The 12403-nt window shown below is 46.1% G+C and overlaps 1 protein-coding gene across 2 annotated transcripts in view; it reads left to right on the forward strand.

Annotated features, from left to right (window-relative positions):
• Nucleotides 1-12403, forward strand: part of UST (uronyl 2-sulfotransferase) — a 266013-nt gene that overhangs the window by 97065 nt on the left and 156545 nt on the right. The gene's annotated exons all lie outside the window — the stretch shown is intronic.

Consider the following 12403-nt stretch of genomic DNA (forward strand, 5'->3'; position numbering starts at 1 on the left):
CTTCTTGATATTTTCAATATCCCTATTTTTTATATTATTCACACTTACTTGTATGGCTGAAATCTCCATGATAAATAAAGCAACTTTCAAAGTCATTTGCTTCTTGCCGTAAGGGGCCTGCAGAGGACCTGGGAGCTGGAAGGGAGGCCGGAAGGTCAGCCAGAAGGTCACCATGCGCTTCCTTCCACCCAGCCCAGTGAAGGGGTCTTCTCTACCATGTCAGGCAGGGCTGCTCATCGCGACTTCATCTCCGCCACCAGGAGGGCACTGCTCCGAGACCCATGCCACTTCAGACAGCTCCTTAGACTGAAAGTTCAGTCTTTGGATGAGCTGAGGCTCCCTTTGCACTGTGACCATTAAGTTATTTGGGGGAAGCCCAGAGTCATTTATGGGATTGCTGTTTTCTGCTGTCGGAGACATTTTCTTTTTAGTAAGAAGCATTTTCCAACAGGCCAGTTAACGTTAAGTAGGCTTGAATATATTTGGAATTCATAAGTATGAAGACCAAGAAACTAGCTGTTTGATTTAATGCAAAGACCAACTCCATCCAATTTTCTTCTAGTGGAACTTGGCCTTTGCTCCCAAGTCCTACGTCTGCCTCTGCCTTCAGACTCAGCCCTCTCCAGAGGGCTGAGACCACTACTCTCTCCAGATCTGTGATGAATGCAACTCGTCTGGCATTTTAGGAAGGATTCCTCTTCTGAGTGTAAGAAAGCGCACTCCCCCAAATCATTTTGTTGGGGGAAAGCACAATTAAGACTTTGCTAGAAAAGAAACTGATCTTCTCTGTGCTAGAGAGTATTTATGATCTCCAGTACACTTTATCTTCCAGGGTAGTAATGCAAGCACAGGAATACCTAAATCCTGCCAGGGTGTTAAAAATTATGTTTCATTCATGCCCAGGTATATAACCTCCCATCGTAAAACCTGAAAAACTCGGAGGAAGGCAGCAATAGGCCATCCTAGTGCATAATGAGGGATGTATATTTCAGTGCCGGTCTGATGTTTATGTATGTAATTACTCAGAAGGGCTTTTCTTTAACCTACCATGTCTTTAAATTAAGTCTATTTTAAATATAATCATAACAGCTACGCTTTATTGTATGCATGCCAGGCAGTTTATAAATGGTAATTTGAGTCTCCCCAGCCCTGTGAGGTGAGTTTTATTCTTCCTGCTTTACCTATGGGGAAACCAAAACTCAGAAACTTAAAGACCTTGGCCAAGGTCACATCCAGTAAGTAGATTTCACTGCAAACCGACATTCTTTCTCCTGCATTCTTTCCCTTGCACCTCAACTCATTTTGGTGAGGATTTTATGATTTCTAAGCATCTATTTGTTTGGCTTATTTTTTTTTTGGTAGGAGTGGTGTGTTTATCTGTGCCTACAGAATAACATATGGAAGTATAAGAATCCACTTTCATCTTCCAAAACTTTTATATTATAGTTTTACAAACCACAGAATCTTGCCTAAATCTTATTAAATCTGATACAAAACTAGAACTAGAGAAATGACAGAAAAAAGGAGAGATGTTGCAATTTTTGAAACTTACTCTTTTTTAAATAGATACAGCTGCGTACCTATGATAGATTGCTAGTTCATTTTGTGAGGATTCGTGTTCTGAATAATTTCAATAATTCCTGCTGCTCTATTCAACATCCTTTTTAGACTTGAAGACCTGATAAAAAAGAAACTAAGACCCCTTCCTGGTGTGACTTGAGTTTCTGTGAGAGTGTCATCCCAGATGGGGCAGTGGTGTCTGCACCACAACATCTACGTGAGACCAACTTCGCCACCCGCCCGGTTTCATCCGCACGCTTTCCCAGTCAGCCTCCGCATTTAGGAGCAGCTCTTCAGATCTCTTGTTCACATGCATGTCGTTAGGGCAGTATATTTGAAACGTCCCGTAGAATGTTCCTTCATACTCTTTTCCCCCAAGCATGAGAACGATTGGCAAGTGATGAGTAAGTTCTATGTCAAACATACCACTGTTTCATTTAGAATATAGAAGACACGCTCATTTACCAGTGGCCTTAGGCCATGCCCTAGAAACCCATCAGGCAGGAGGCAGAGCTAGGAACAGAAAATCTTTTTTATCCATTAGAAGATATGTTTGCTTGGACACCAGCCTTCAAGCAAGCAGTGACTAGCAACCCAACAAGAGTTATTTCGCTCCTGGAACGTCACCAGGGCCTACTGATGACTTTCCCCTGGGGCTTCCTGATTTAGTCCTCACACACTTCTTTCATCAGACTGTGGGTTTATCCTCCTCCAGGCTCACAGTGGTGACTGATGTTTTGGTCCACGTGGTGCCACGAGAAACCCACCAATCTTCCCATGGTTGCACAGAACCCTGAGGTGGTGTGCTGTGGGGTTCCCAGGACCTTCAACTCAAGTCCAAGTCTAGCTCCGATACCTCCCAGCCGTGTGCACTTGGGTTCAGCTTCCTTCCCGTCCTGCCTCTCTTTCAGAGTTGATGCAGATGCTGCTGAGATGATGCAGAGGGACATGGGAGCTCCATGCATACATACACTTATTTCAGACGTGCCCCGAAGCCCTTGGCTTTGCACAAACTTCCCTTTGCCTCTTGAACGAGACTTCATCTTCTTCTCTTGATTTCAAAGTCATGAGGGTACTGTTACCTTAGACTTGCCCTTCTTCAGGGATATGCAGATGCCCTGCCCATCTCTGAGTATTGCATTCCAGGCACTGGGGACCCTGGCCAGGGGTGCCTGCCCCGCCTTTCTTTAAGACTTAGCTGGGAGACACCCCCTACGTGTTGCTGTGCCTGACTCCATTACGACAGTGCAGCTCCCATTTCTGCACAGGGCCAGATCTCATGTGTGTTCGATTCATTCGTGGAAGTTGATCTTCACAAGTATTACCTTTCAGTGGAGCATGTTAAGACTTGAACATCTAAGTGCATTAGTCTCAAGAGGTCGTGGGCCCCCCTGCAGCCACGTGCAAGGCATTTAAACTATTCCCTTTGGGAATGTTCTTTAATGTTGGAAGCACATCTTCTTTTTAAGTTCTCTTGACGATGATGTATCTTTATCCTGAGAGAAAGAATTTAATTATGTAAGAATAGCCCGAAGTCATTCCGCTTCAAGTTTGGAGAGTAAGCAATGTGATCAAGCTTGAAAATACCATTCGAGATAAAAAAAAATGGCAGGTACGATAAGACTGTTCTGTTGTGGAATGAGCACCAGGGACCCGGGTCTGTTCTTAACCTCTGATGCTAACCAGCCATGTGTGTTCACCTCTCTGTGATTTACTTATTTCCTCCATAAGCTGAGGGATGGGACTATATGACCTGTGTGGTTATTTTCCTTTTCTGAAATCATATGGGGGGTGTATGCATGGTGTAGGTATATGTGATTAGGTGTGGCCCACACTGGCTCTAATAACAAAGCCAAAGAGAAACTCCGGATTTACAGCGATGGCAGTTGGGTTGGACTGCAGCCCTTTTTCAAAGACAACCCTCCATTCAGCCGAGGCCTGATGTGTTTGTTAAGTAGAGAAGTGTGTTGCAACTTTTCCAATCATGAAATGCTTAGGAAATGATGTTTTTATGGCGCACTGAAATAAACTGGTAAGGATTGGCGGTGGCGGGGTGGGGCTTCTATATGAAGCTTGTTGAAAGTATTTTTATTACATTTTCTTCTTCTTATATAAATTTTTAGAAAAACAAAATGCCAAATATTAGAGGACATATGTAATTCTGAAGTTGTGGCAAACTTTTAAATGAAATTTATCATTTTATCATGAAATTTATCAAAGTATCATAGAGAGCGATGAGCTTTTTTTTGGTTTCAAACTTGCAACGCTTCATCCAATTTTTTGTCTAGCATTTTCGATGAAGATTTCTTAAAATTGTTGACAATCGCCACTAATGAGAAATTTTATTCATATAAAGAGATTTTAAAAATGTGCAATTGTTTTAAAGTTGTGTTAATTTCCTATTGCTGCTATGACAAATCACCACAAATGTAGTGGCTTAAAAACAACACCAATTTACCATCTTACAGTTCGTCTGAAATTAGTTTTAATGAGCCCATGTCAGGGCGGGGGCAGGGCTGTGTTCCCTCTGGAGGCTCCAGGGAAGAATCTGTTCCTCTCCTGGCCGGGTTTCTAGAGGTCACCTACCCTGTATTCCTAGACTTGGGGCTGCTTCTTCCCTCTTCAGAGAATGTCAGTCCAACCTCCTCTTAGGGTGTCATGTCTCCTTCTGACTCTGCCCTTCCTGCCTCCCTTGTATAAGGACCCTTGTGGCTCTATGGAGCCCATCTGGGTAATCAAGGGTCATCTTCCCCCCTCAAGATCCGTACCTTAATTGTATCTGCAGAGTCCCTTTTGCCAGGTACGCTAATATAGTCACAGGTTCCAGGGATTAGGATGCGGACAACTCTGGGCTCCATTGTGTAGCCTGTCACAGTTTGCATCAGTGTAAGGGACATTTAAAGAATCAAGCGCTGCTTCTGTTTCTGTACTTGTATGTAGTGTTGACATCTCTTGCAATAATATGAATGGGTTTCTAAGCCAAGCTACCTTTTTACATCAAGTGTTTCACAATAATGATGACTCTCCAGAGAAGCACGCACTCACAGCGCAGACATCTCATAATTAACCGGGACCCGCTACCGTGGAACATCAGTTAGAAACGAACCTGTGGTAGCCAGAGGTTCTGAGTTGCCCCTGGAATCTGGGGCCACTTAGCTTGTCCCCTCCTCACCCCCAAGTGCTACGTTGTTGGCTCCTTGGGCTCTTCAGCAGCCTGTAGGTTCATGTCCTCAGTGGGTGGGTAACTCTCCGCCTGAGGTCCTGAGAGCTCAGACCCCACTCTGCTTTGGCCACCCCAAGGAGCCCTGGGTGACCATCCTGAGTTTCCCTGAGAGTTGAAGGGTTCCACATCTTAAAACCCACCGTGGCTCCCAGACTGGAATCTCTGAGTGAGGCAAGGAGTGTGTGGGTGCAGCTGTGGTCCAGTCCAGGAGCTGCTGCTGATTAACTGGCTGACGTCCTGCAGGTCACTTCACCTTCCTGAGCCTTGGCTCCCTCTGTTGATAATGGGGGATCATGATAGCTCCTACACCAGAGGTTGTCATGGAAACCCAATGGGAACAGGTGTATAGAGTGCTTCGCACTAAAGCCTCAATCAGCATGACACTAAAACCACAATGGCCATAATGCCGATGCTGGTACTTTGGCCTTTTTTTTTGTTTGTTTATTCAAGGTTAGATGCTTAATTGCCTTCATCCTGCCTGTTTTCCACTATAGTTATTAGGGGAGCTTTGTGCAACAAGCATGTGATTGAAAGTGTCAGTTCTCATGGTGGCTGCATGGTGCCTACATCCTGATAGAGGAGGTCTTACCTGGCTGCTGGGTAGGGCCTCACAGTGCGCAGGGCTGGGCTGTCTTATAGTTACCCGGGGAATGGGGTGGGGCAGTTAACTGTAGTAATTACTCTGAGAGGAAGGAAGGCAACCTGGACTGACACAGAAGCCGAAGTGATTCTCTCTCCCTTTGCTACTTCATTCCTATCTGCATGAGATTACACAATATGATTGCGATGGATTCCAGAGCTAATTTGGCAATAATTCATATTTATATTTAGGTTTTTATTACAGCAGTGGTGCACTGATCATTTGCTTCCTAAAGTAATTTCCTTCTGCAAATGTACCCTTGACATCCTAAAATGTATATTCAGATTTAATGCAAGAAAGATGTATTATAGAAAAGGCAGTATTTTCGAATCAGCAATACAAAGAGCAAAGCATTAATTTCCTTTTAAAATGTATTAGAAATGGAAGCCACTTTCTAAATCATCATCGCTAACAGTTTCATTTGCGTTTTTCAGTGTCTGGTGTGCTCATTTTTATCATTCAGCATCAAGAAGTGTTTTCACCTTTGTTGACTCATTGGGTGGACATTCAAGATACTTTTTAAAGGTCTTTTAAGACGTATATTTAGGTATTGATAGTTAATAGAGCCATTGGTCCGAATTCAGTGGCAAGTCATTTTATTAAAGCTCAGCGAATGTGTGCAAGCAGTTTTCTTCCATCCCAGTGTCTTTGGGGCGGCGTTAATTATAAGAACCGGCGCTACTGGAGATGTTTACCCAGCACACAAACTCCTCATTGTTAACCTCGGCTGGTGCGTGCTGACAGCTGCCTCTCAGAGAAATGTAACCCACGGTTAATGGTGGAAAGGGTGGCATTAGCATAATTTTTTGGCAGAGACTAGCTGGGGTTTCAGTGTAGCCTTCAACAGTGAGTCCTTCATTACCAGTGTCTTATCAGGGGCCCAGACTCCACCGGGGGTGGGGGGACCGGGAGAGACGCAACCTTACGATCGCGCTGTAGGTAACCGGAATCCTGTGTGAACTGTCTGCTCCTGAGTCAGACAGAAAAGGATTTCAGTTGCTTAGGATTATAATTTGAAGAGACGCCCATGGAAGAACGACTCTCAGAAGAGTTGCCGATGTCTGATCAAAATTGACACGGTGTAGAGGTGGCTTTTTTGACGTTGACACTGATGCGTATTAGAGTTTCTATAAGAGGAATTAGAATTAAAACATTTTTGTTCTTCAGGGACCAATTCAGACAAAAATAAATCTGCTAATGCAAGACTTAAGAGTCAGGAATACATTAATCCCCTGAAGGTTCTGTAAGTTCATTTGCACATTGCTAAAGGTATTTCAAATGATTGGGGGAAAAATGTGTATCTTTGGCAACATATTAAGCTAGTTTCGGAAAGAGACAGGAAATAACAAATAATTACTTTATGTTAATATTCATCCTTACAACAATAACTACTCCCCAGGCCTCAGGCGTCCCTTTGATTTCCTCAATAATAAAAAATATATAAAATTAAAAATAAATGATAAAATTGGGAAATATATGATGAGGAAATAGCTATCATTCACTGAGCACTTACTATGTGCCCAGGCGGCGCTATGCTAAGTGCTTCTGTATGTGTCTTTCCTTGTTTCATAACCGCAAGTGGGAACATGAAGCCCCAGGGACATGAGTGATATTTCCAAGGTCACTCAACTGGCAAAGGGCAGGATGGAAATTTGCAGACAAGTCTTTGGTTCTTCAGCCTGTGGTGCTCCCTCTGTCACCCCTGAACTGTTCTCTGTCATCAGTGACAGTCACTTCTACTAGCGGTACCTCCCTAAGTCCATGAAACGACAACCTCCCCCACCCCGGGGATCCTTCCCATGCTTCCTCTCACAGGAGCCACTGTTGCTATTTCACATGCCTGGCGCCCTGAGGATTCTGTGCAATAGTCCTCCTTCACGCCGGGTGCTTCTGGCAGTGACTTCTTCACCCAGTTGTGCTGGTTTCTGTTGGGTTTATGGGGGTACGTGTTGACCAGCTGCCCCCACCTCCTCTCCACTCCAGGAAAACAGCCTGGAAGAAGGGGTGCCTCCCTGGACTGGGACCAGACAGTGTCTTTGCTTCAGATTTTCTTAGGCTTCTCCTTTCAGATCCTTGTAGACCTTCAATGTGTGTGTAAGGATCAAATATCAGTGTCTTCGAGGACTAACAGCACATCCTTTGTTTGTTTACGTTGAGTGGGGTCTGAGAACATGGTGGACAGGTGAAGGATTATGCTTTTATTTCCCCTCTTTACCTCGAAACACAGCAGACCACAGATACATCCTGAAACGGTAACATCTGAAATTTAGTTGTGAGAAGATTCGTGGAGTCCCAGGAAGGTTTGGGCAACCCGTGTGGTGTAAGGGGTAAGCCCAGAGTGCCTTGTGCCAGCCCACTTTCCGGCAGCTGATGAGCCGCGGCCCTTGTCAGTTGCGTTACGCCCCCTGGAGCAGGTGCACCCCAGAGCTGCCCGGCCGGCCCCCTCCGTGGTCGGGAGCCCTCCCGTGAGCGTCAGCACCCCATCAGCGTCCTCCTTCCTGCTGTGTCAGCTCTCACCAGAAGTGGGGGGGTGGTGACTCGTGATTAGGATCAGCTTGAATAAGATCTGTTACTGTTTACTTCTGGAAAACGAGATTCGACCTGAAGTATGGAGTACATTAACTTGTATTTTGTAGCTCAGTGATTCTCAACCTTGGCTGAACATTAGAGGTACCTGAAGAACTTCAGAAAATACCAAGTGTCCAGTGACTTGTCCCAGAATGATTATATCAGGACAGCTAAGGCAAGGCCCTGTGTCAATGGTTCTTAAAGTCATTGCGGGCAAGTGGAACGCGCAGGAGGGTGGGGGTTGGGAACTGCAGAGTCAGGGGATGCAGAGACTGGGAAGAAGGGCCTCAGGCTGCTCTGGCCACTACTCACAGTACAGCTAGTCCTGCTGGGACCTCAGCAGGGGCTGATTCTGTGCAGGTTGGTCCTACATATTTTTCACGGGACGAAATTACTCTCAGGTACTCCTTACAATAAGCTATGTGCTTATTTCATCTTTACAGATGTGTCCCTGGAGGACTTTGAGGAGGTAGAGCAGTTTATTCAGAGTAGAATGACACCTCTTAGTGATACTCTCCATTATAAGTGAGACATAATCTGTAGATGTAAGTATATAGTACATCTGTTTTCCTATTGCTCTTGTCACAGAAGACTTAGACAATTCTGGTATGGTTAGCATGCCTTGGTTATGCCAGCTGAGATCCAAGTGTACTATAGTAATCAGTGAGGAATCTTCAAATTCCACATCACGAATCCTGGCCTCCGAACTCCTACTCAGACTTCACAGAGTATCCCGAAACACTTCTTTGGGGTGAATAGTTTATAGGATGCCTGAAGTAGTTAGATGTCGAAAACATACTGTTTGTCAAAGACTCTGGTAATACACATACGGTCTAGTAAGTCCACAAATTGTAATCCCATGTACTTGGATTTAACCCCTTTGCACGTTCACACACAATCTCTCGGGTTATATTTCCAAACTCCCTGCGAGGTCTCCATCATGAAGGGTTGGATGGGTAGGGTGAGATTTAGAATGTATTGTGATTTAGCTGGTTGCAAAGTCTGAGATCACTGGCTGTCCAAAAAGGGCATCTTTAATGCCATTAAATCACGAGGGTTTTGTTGGTGGTGGTTTTGGTGTATAATGCCGTACATTTTAACCACACACAGAGCCACATAACCACCATCAGGTGAGTTCAAAGGGCTGGAGTGTGGCTTCAGATCAGTAGCCACCCATGTCCTCCACCCACCTGAGCAGCCTGGACAAGCTTGTGAGGACAATCCTCTGTGAGAGGATTAGGTCCATGCCAGCCCGAGCTGGCAATTTCTTGACAGTTTAGAGACAGGCCCTTCTGAAAGTTGACTGATGGTAGAAGTGGAAACATGGTGGGTATACTGTTCCTTTTTCCTTTTCTGGCTTGACAAAATACTGTAATCCTTGATCCCAAGAGGAAAGACTTTAGACAAGAAAAGGAAGCTAGAGGCAGAGTTCTAAAGGCATAGGCATTTTCTGGGAAGAAATGAAACGATGGAGGCCTCTCTAGGCCTCCCAAAATAAGAGGCACTGCCTCACAGGGTGCGGGGGCCTGGGATCGGAGACCGGGGTCAGCGGTGGACATTCACAGGGCGGTGGAGGTGAGCGGCAGGTGAGCGCTTGTCCCTGGTCCTGGCTCCAGACCCTTCATCAGTCCTCCTCCGCCTCTTCTTCCCAGATTTACATCCTGACCTCCAGGCTCAAAGACCTGGAGGGCTTCGGTCTGATCTTCCTTCCCCCAAACTTGACAGCCGCACTAGAATCTTCTGTAAGACTGAACAACAGGAGGTGTCTTTGATCTTAGGGGAAGCGCTTGTGATAACAGCGTTCCTCCTTTGATCTCCACGGCCAACGAGTTACCAGCTTCAGGTCTGACAATTCTGACAGTTTTGTTTACTTTGCGCTGGGAAAGCATAAGACCCTAAGGTGAAAAGCTCTACCTGAACACTGTATAATAATGCAGTCATACCCTAGGAAAATAAATACTTGCTTTTGAAATCCAGGTAGCTTTTCGTCTCCCTTTCTGCACCTCTGTTATGAGCAAAAGGCCTTGAGAGCCTCTGTCCTGAGAAGATGCAGGAACACAGCTGTGGATGGGAGGTCGGGGAGCTGCTGGTAGAGAGGGGTAACGACGTGGTCCATGGCGCAAGTGGCAACCCTGGTCAGCCCCGTTCCTCCTCTGCAGAGAAAGAAGTGAAATCTTCTATAAGGGAGAGAGGGAGAGAAGACATTTGAGCTGGGCCTGAGGGAAGGGGGTGGGGAAGAGCTTTTTCTGGCAGAGGAAAGAACCAGTTCAAAAGGTCCCTGGCTGACAAGAGGCTGGTGTGTCCGGAGCAGAGAGAAGGCTGTTGTGGCTGGGAGTGGGTGTGGTAAGCGGCCGAGCTTGGGTCATGTAGGGTTATAGGCCATACAAGGAGTTGACTGTTTTGTTCTTCCAGAAACAGATTTTAAGCAGAGGGCTAATGTGGTCTGATTGATAAGGTTAAAAAATCCTTCTGATTGCTGTATGGGTTGGAAAAAAACCAGCAGTGATCAATGAAGAGACCCAAGGGCTTTCCTTGGTGGCCCAGAGGGGCCGGTGAAACGTGATCGGATTTGAGTGATATTCTGAAGGCTGAGCGCATAGGACTTGCACCTGGGTTGTGTGGATGGCGTAAGGGAAGGAGGTGAATCAGGGATGACTCTTGGGCTTCAGAGCCTGTGGGGGAAGGGATGTATCCTGTAACCCAACAAGGAAACAGGGGAGGCAGAACTTTGGAGGGTGGGATCCAAGCAAAGAAAGAGTTCTGTTTGGCCTGGCAAAGCATGAGTTGCCTGTGGACAACCAAGATGAGGTACTCATGAATCAGGGGTACCGACTGACCTTTGGAGTTTGAGGTAGAAGTCAGGCATTTGTCAGTCCTTTCTGGAGTTTTTAGGGACTTTGGTTCCTATGGAAACTTTGAGTACGTTAGAAACATTCAGTTGTTTGAACATTCTTTGATGCTGGAGACTGAGCCCTGGAGAACATGCCGGAGCATGCTGGGATTTCTCACATCCCTCCTGGCGAGACACATTGCTATGATGAGCACACGGGCACCCTCTGCAGCCATCCCCGTTGCACAACGGACGAGCAGTTCTGAATATTTCTCTAGACTTACGCAATCGTTTTTCTGAATTCTCTTATGCACCTCTTCTTTATTTAAGTCAGACATAGATATCGTTTCCTGCTTATGTGTGTTCCCAGGGGAGGGCAGCACAGTCATTCAGATCGAACAAACTGTCCACATTTCGAAGGTTCCTGGGAATCGTGCAATCACAAGCATGCCAGGTGTCTGTGCTTAAGAGTCTTGTACATGAATGTTGCAACCTGCCGTCCCTTCCCCGTGTCCACCTGGCCAGTGAGGGGACAGTCCTCCTTGACATCACGTGGGTGACGCATCAGAAGACTACAAAGCAAAGGGCACAGATGATGCCTTAGTCCAAAAAAGAAAAAAAAAAGCCTTTAAGCCAAACCCACTTACTCATGTTTGGATAAGTTTTCCCACTTGAACTGTCCCTGGTGTAAGCTCTACTTCCCCTTCTTATTCCAATGTCTTAAGTCACTTTTGCTCTTTCCTGAGAAAGCATCTTTCATCGGCTCTGACGAGGACATTCACCGCATCCCCTCAGTGACTGTTCTAACAATCCTTGTGTTTCCTGTATTTCCCACAGTTCGTTTCTGTTTTCTTCGCTTTTTGTGGCGATGATTCCCCCTGGACTGACAAGAGCCTTACCCTCTTGGAGAACAGTCTCTGATGATAATGTCCCTGTCATTGCCCCCCCCCACGTGATCAGATGTGTTGCTAGGTGGTCCCATTGGCGGTGCCCAGGCTGCCGGAGATGTGAGCACCCTAGCAGGCTCTTTGGATATGCAGGTGCCCGAGCACCCTCTGGAAAAACAGTCTTTTCTCTTCTTTGCAGTTTAACAGCAGTGTGACTGTGAGCAGATTATTGGATTTCCCCAGGCCTCTCTTCTCTCCTCCATAAGCGGGGGTAATTCTAACCCACCCCTGATGTTTGAATTCCCTGAATGAATACCTGTAAAACACTTAGCTGAGTACCAGCTACCTAAAAGGAACTCAACCTTCAGTTCCTTCCCTAACCCCTAACCCCTCTGCGTCCTTGTTCATCAGGAAACAGTAACCACACACTCTGAAATCACACCAGCCAGACAGTGGCTGTTAGAGCAAAGGCCAGTCGAGCTTCGGAAGCGAGCCAGACTGCAGAGGTGAAGGAAACAGTCGAGACAAAGGGGAGAAACAGCGCCGTGCTTCTCCAAATGGGGTCCTAGGACCCGCAGCCTGCATCACTGGGGGGCTTGTTAGAAATGCAGATGCTCAGAGTTACGGAATCAGAACCTCCGGGAGCGGGGCCGGGCAATCTGTGTTGTAGCCGCCTACGTGTAATTCTGATGCCA

This window comes from Phyllostomus discolor, chromosome 4, assembly GCF_004126475.2.
Source record: "Phyllostomus discolor isolate MPI-MPIP mPhyDis1 chromosome 4, mPhyDis1.pri.v3, whole genome shotgun sequence".
Lineage (NCBI taxonomy): Eukaryota > Metazoa > Chordata > Mammalia > Chiroptera > Phyllostomidae > Phyllostomus > Phyllostomus discolor.